Source organism: Oncorhynchus masou, chromosome 15 (genome assembly GCF_036934945.1).
Source record: "Oncorhynchus masou masou isolate Uvic2021 chromosome 15, UVic_Omas_1.1, whole genome shotgun sequence".
NCBI lineage: Eukaryota > Metazoa > Chordata > Actinopteri > Salmoniformes > Salmonidae > Oncorhynchus > Oncorhynchus masou.
Window position 1 is genome coordinate 35,608,561 of NC_088226.1, and position 5,937 is coordinate 35,614,497.

Genomic DNA, 5,937 nt, shown 5'->3' on the forward strand with positions numbered 1-5,937 from the left:
GTGAAGAGGGCACGACAACACCTTTTTATTTATTTATTTTTTACTTTATTTTATTTATTAAATATATTCTTAACTATAGTTCCACTTGAACTGCATTGTTGGTAAGTGCTTGAAAGTAAGCATTTCACGGTGTCTTCACCTGTTCTATTCGGCGCATGTGACTGTGAAGCCTATAACATTAGAGTTGTTAATTAGTGTGTCTGTATGAAAAGTAGGAAATTAGCAAGGCAAACCGATGGTTTCATCGTTTGATTCAGGTCTAGTGTGATTGAGGAAAAAACAATAGCTAACAATAGCCAACTTTTGGCCAGCTCTCTCTCTAATGGTACATCAACTGGCGGAAACTAGCCAAGTTAATTTACATCTGAAACGGGACAAAACAAAGGCTACAAAACATTTCCATACAAACAACAGCTGTTAGATAGTAATACTAACTGCCTCATATCGCTATCTGACAGATAACGAGAGCTGACCTGGCTGTGGTAGCTACTACTAGCTAGCATAGCTTATTCATTCACCCCAGTCGAGAGGGGATGAAACATTAGCTAGCATTACTGTACATGTCAGTCACAATACTAGCTCAGCACTGCGAATAAACACTAGTTATTTTTTTCTGTTAAGTTAAACAGAAGTTACTTTGCCAGCTACATCAGTCAACTAAAGAGTAGCTAGTGTTTGCTCTACTTACTATTAAATCTCTGTGAAAGAGTGCAACACATACACACGGAACTATGCTCAACTCTCCTTTGCTGGTTCAGCCAGCCTTCCAGAAGCTTTGCCTCCACACAGCATGTCAGCCCCCTCTGTGGTGTCTTCCTGGTCCTAAATCAATCCGTTGTATCATAATGCAATTATATATATATTTTTTTTTGCATTTCAGAATGTGGTGGGGACACGACTCTCATCCCCAGTTAAAATTTCGCCACTGGCAGCATACATAAAGTGCCCATCTATACATCCCTTGCCATTTCCATGTGACAAAGACTATGGCCTTTTCAAATACATTCCTGCTCGAATTCAAGGAAAGACTGATACAGACCAAGTCGTTAACATGTCACGCTGGAGAGCGACATAAATGAGGAAGAGCTAGATGAGATGATGACCACGCTCGGTAGAGTAGCCTATTCATTCGTTTATTCTGCGCGCTCGATTGGTCCAAAATACTCTACTGTACGGCGAGGGAGTGAACGCTGACTTGAGAGATATTTTTTGAGAAGCTCATCGGAAACTATCTTCCTCCATTTTTTAATAAGAACGTCGTAAATTGTACAATTCTTGAAATAGTTCGAACCTTAGAATTACGCCCACGTGATTGTCTGGTGACAGACAAGTCACTCCATCAAGGAGGTGCTGTAACGGTTGTCCCTGAAAGAGATTCCCTAAAAACGGTTTTTAGCTGAACAATTCTAACCGAACGAGGTTGGCTCAAGGAGGAGGACACACAATAGCGCGCCGCGATATTAACCGCGTGGCTAACAAAAGAAAACAGCCTTGGTTTTTGACACTTTCGCGGTTTACAGAAATTCAAGTATTCAGCAAGACCCCTTTGTCAACCCATGAGAAAATAGTGGATTCGCTTTTTAGGTAAGGTGCACCTGAGCACAGGCTGTAGTTTGTCCAATTATGTTGTTTTGTTATGCTATTGATGGATAAGACTAATAATAATGTTAAACAACTCCAACATGCATTAGGTTCTGATATTTCTGGGAGTTATGGGATTTCCCTGTAGCGAAAATCCAATGATGTGTTATTTATAATGGCTAGGCTATAGCCTACTGATAGGCACTTGGATTGAGTAACACGTATGGTTGGCTATGTGTATCATTTTTCAAGTATGTGACGATTCGATTGATAAAAAACAACAAAAAATACATAATTGTTTATTTTGAAATGAACAATCATCATTTGTAACTGGTGACCCAGACTAAATTATAGGCTACATTGTGCAGGCTACATTTCAAGACGTTACATTTTTTTTCCGTCTTAGTTAATGTTAACCAACTTGACTTAGGCAGGATACATGGCAGGGTAACTAACCTATTTGACTTCCAAAGGGTTAATAACTGAATAAAGTAATGCCTTCAAAGCAGAAAACTGACAGATAACTGACACCACTGACGTGATATTGAAATCACAATAGTAGTACAGGTGCGCTCTCTCGATCAATGACTGGGTATTTTCATTTTAGGGGTCCCTCTGACACACTTTGATATTCTCCTAGGTCTGTCTGGATAAGGACAAGAATGAGAGTGACACTGATATGAAATAGCCTGCAGTAGCCTGCATATTCAGCCTAGACTCTAGAAGAGTCTCTCTCTGTTTCTTTCTGAAGCCAGATTAGTTTTAAATCCAGGGCCAACCTCCTAAACTGAAAAAAAATACGTGGTCACACTTTACATGAAGTTGCATAGATACCATATAGCTAAATATAATGTACATTTCTTTATGAAATGTATTGTTAAGTGGTAATATACTAGTAAATAATTACACACAGAATTTGTTGAATTTCCTTCCTTTAAACTGATATTTTATGAATGAATGATTCATGTCTATATTTACAGAGCAAATACATGTCATTCAGGGATCTGAAGCTTCCTATGTCCATTAGAGGTTGCAAGACATGTTTTGCATCTCCCTTACCCTTGTGTTGAGCTGACAGTGAGAGAGTGGGTCTGGTCTGAATGATTAGGGGACATAGGCTTGTGAATGAACCCTCCCTGGGCAAACACGCCTGTCTGTCCTGATGCCATTTGACAGTTATATCTCTGGTGCCTCCTCTTCTTCACTTTCTTCTCACTCATCTCTCTCCCTGATTCCCCCAGCCCTCTCCATCACCCTCTTTTCATCACAGTACATCCATTCTATCACCCCTCACCTTCAAATACCGTTGCGTCTTTCCATCATTGTCACTCCTTTCTTTCTTCCACCCCTCTCTGAGAACACATCACTTTGTCTTCCTTTCATTTCATCCCAAAATCCAACCCTTTTAGAGTGTGTCCATCGATCAGACAACTCAGTCACTCTCTCTCTCTCTCTCTCTCTCTCTCTCTCTCTCTCTCTCGCTCTCTCTCTGTGTGTATGTGTGAAGTATAGTAAAAACACATTGATCAATAAGCAGCGTTGTAAGTGGACTCTGAGAGCAAAGGTATAATATTCAATACCTAAGCTCGAGAAATCAATTAATCTCTATAGTCCTGCAATCATAGTATTTACAAATATTAAATCAACATTTGCTCATTTTTTATTAGCCAAAATATTGTATTCGCCAAAATGGTTTGAATGATCCACAGGGTCCCTGTGGCAAGATTTTGATGGGATGGGTGTGGTACGTGTTATGTTCGTCACTGTTTTCGGACCAGGTAGGACAGATTTTGTAGAGAGTTGTTCCGTATGTTAGTTTGCAATCGATTGTAATTGTAGTTTCCCCTCTGATGTCAATGATCGAGGATCAGGTTCATGTTCTGAACTCTCAAGGAATCTCCACCTCATTTGGTGTCCATCATGGACTTTTAAGGTGTCCATCATGTTGTCAACTATGGACCACTTCAAGACATTGAGCCCCACACGCAGGCATATGGAAGAGCAAGGAGGGACGGCACAAGCTCACGTGGATCAAAATGAGTTGGAGGACGAGAAAATTGCCAAGACTCCTGACACTTTGGTTGGCTCAGAGAAATGGCGATGCCTACTGCAAACGTCCTTGTTCCGCGAGCGTCTCATTGAAATGGCTGTCAATGAGATCCCTACTGTGGTTCAATGGTGAGTTATTTGTGTGTAAAAGCATATTTCTTTGGGCTAAGTTGACTAAAACTGTCTGAGAGATATTAGGTGGGGGTGTGCTATGTGGGGAGAGAGGGGGAAGGTGGGGGCATTGCATGTGATTATTGCCATGTGTGTGTTGCCCTGGTATTATTTGACAAGTAAAACAAGTGTCTGATGGTTGAAACATGATAATTCTTTGATCAGTTGTGTTTCTGTATGTTTGAATATATATCACTTAATTGTTGGACCTTCTCTTAAAATTACACTCCTTTAAATGAACACAAAGGCCATGAGCTACATTCGACATGACACATTTGTCATTGAACCAGTATTATTTTGTCCTTTATTATGACAACTAATGTATATTTTCTTGTTTTTATCACATTTCCTATAAAATGGTAAGGCAGCTTTTCGGAAGTCGGTGGAATGGTTGGCGACCTGCGGTCGCTCTTACCATTTTCAGACCTGGCAGTCACAGCTACAGCTTCCAAGGCTACAATGAAGAGCATAATGAAGCACCTGGGCGTTCGGTGAGGTGGTGAAAAGTCCTGACAGGGACAACATCAGACTGGCAATGAAGAAGGTGTCGTCTGACCCTGTTGAGACATTGTCATGGTTGGTCAAAGAGTTGGCCTGAAAGGGGCCTGAGACCCCAAGGACTGTCATATACTGTAAGAGTAGTAAAGACTGTTCTTTGCTGTACAGCAAGGTTTCTCAGCGTTTCTTTGGGGAGAATTCGGTGCATCGAGCAGGAGTAGAGGACACACGGGAAAACAGTCTTTTTGACATGAACCACTCAGAGACACCCGAGCACATACAACTGCACATCATCTCCGGTCTTGGAAGATAAGTAAATCTAATCTTCGAGTTGTGATGGCTTCTTCAGCACAGGGAATGGGGGTGGACTTTTAGGGTGTCCATCATTTCGTCAACTATGGACCACTTCCAGACATTGAGCCCCACATGCTGGCATATGGAAGAGCGGGGAGGGAGGGCACAAGCTCACGTTCACTTATCGTGTACAATGGAAGGCAGCTTGTTGGGAGTTTGGGATAAGATGAGAATGTATGTGTCAAACAGTACGAGCTGCAGGAGGGTGAAAGTGTTACATCTTTTTAAAGATGTCACGCAACCAATATCACCCAAACATGACTGCTGTGAAAATCACGCTACCTCATGCAACTGCAGGGCAATTATAGTCCTTTGGAGAGGCATGCAGGACAACAATTACAAACATTACAGACTGGTCAGTGAAGAGTGTAGGCAATACCTGAGAAAGGAATGACATGACCTTGCACTTGAGATGGCGCACACAGGTGTTCATGGAAGTGTCTGTTTATTGCACATCATCCAATGTGGGTAACCCTGACAAAATCATGGACAACATTCTGAGCACAATTCCCTTTTCTCAATTTTTTCTGCTCTGCCCATTACTGACATGAGACATGCAATAGCCCTACTATCTATCATCACTGAAATTTTGGGGGATGTTTAAGACTTGAGTGATGATGATGATGATGATGATGATGATGATTCAGTGTTGGGACACCTTGAGGCTTTTGCAAACATGACTGTGTATACATGAGGACTTTTATATTCTGTGTTGTCAAATTAATACTGTAGGTATTATCTCCTCTGCTTAACACTTCGAAAGACTTATGTAGTCAAATATATTATTGTTGTGGATACAGGCCCTCTTACCATTGAGCTGTAGCTGTATGGAATAGTAGAATGTATGCCATACACACACTGTAAATACATAATTTGGCTTAAAGATTTGTTCTAACACTCATTTTCAGTTATATAAAGTATAGAGTAGGCCAAAATGTGACCTGTCACCCATAGTTAGTTAGTTCCTAATGAGCATTTTGAATATCTCCCTTTTCTCCTTCACTGGACTTCAATAAATAATCAAGATTTGGAAACATCAAAGTTTAGTGGATTTGCATTTCACTAGCGATAGGCCAAGACAGATAGAAAAGGGCTTAGAGAGATTCATGTGACTGAAAGAACCTGAATTTTCTTCAGGATATTTTGTACTTTTTTTATTTGTCGGCTTTAGGCCTATTTACAGTATTTTACTTAGTTGACGATGGAAGTTATAGGCCAATCGGCTCTCTGAGTTCCATGTGCTAATTTCTTTAGCCGCCAATGGATCGGTGTATCAATGTGTGT

The 5,937-nt window shown here is 40.8% G+C and overlaps 1 long non-coding RNA gene across 1 annotated transcript; it reads left to right on the forward strand.

Moving 5' to 3' along the window:
- Positions 1-712: 712 nt before the first annotated feature.
- LOC135555085 (uncharacterized) lies at positions 713-5,680 on the forward strand. The gene is made up of 3 exons (XR_010457817.1): positions 713-1,584; positions 3,453-3,759; positions 4,166-5,680. It is a non-coding gene; the product is annotated as an uncharacterized LOC135555085 (long non-coding RNA).
- The last annotated feature ends 257 nt before the right edge of the window (positions 5,681-5,937 follow it).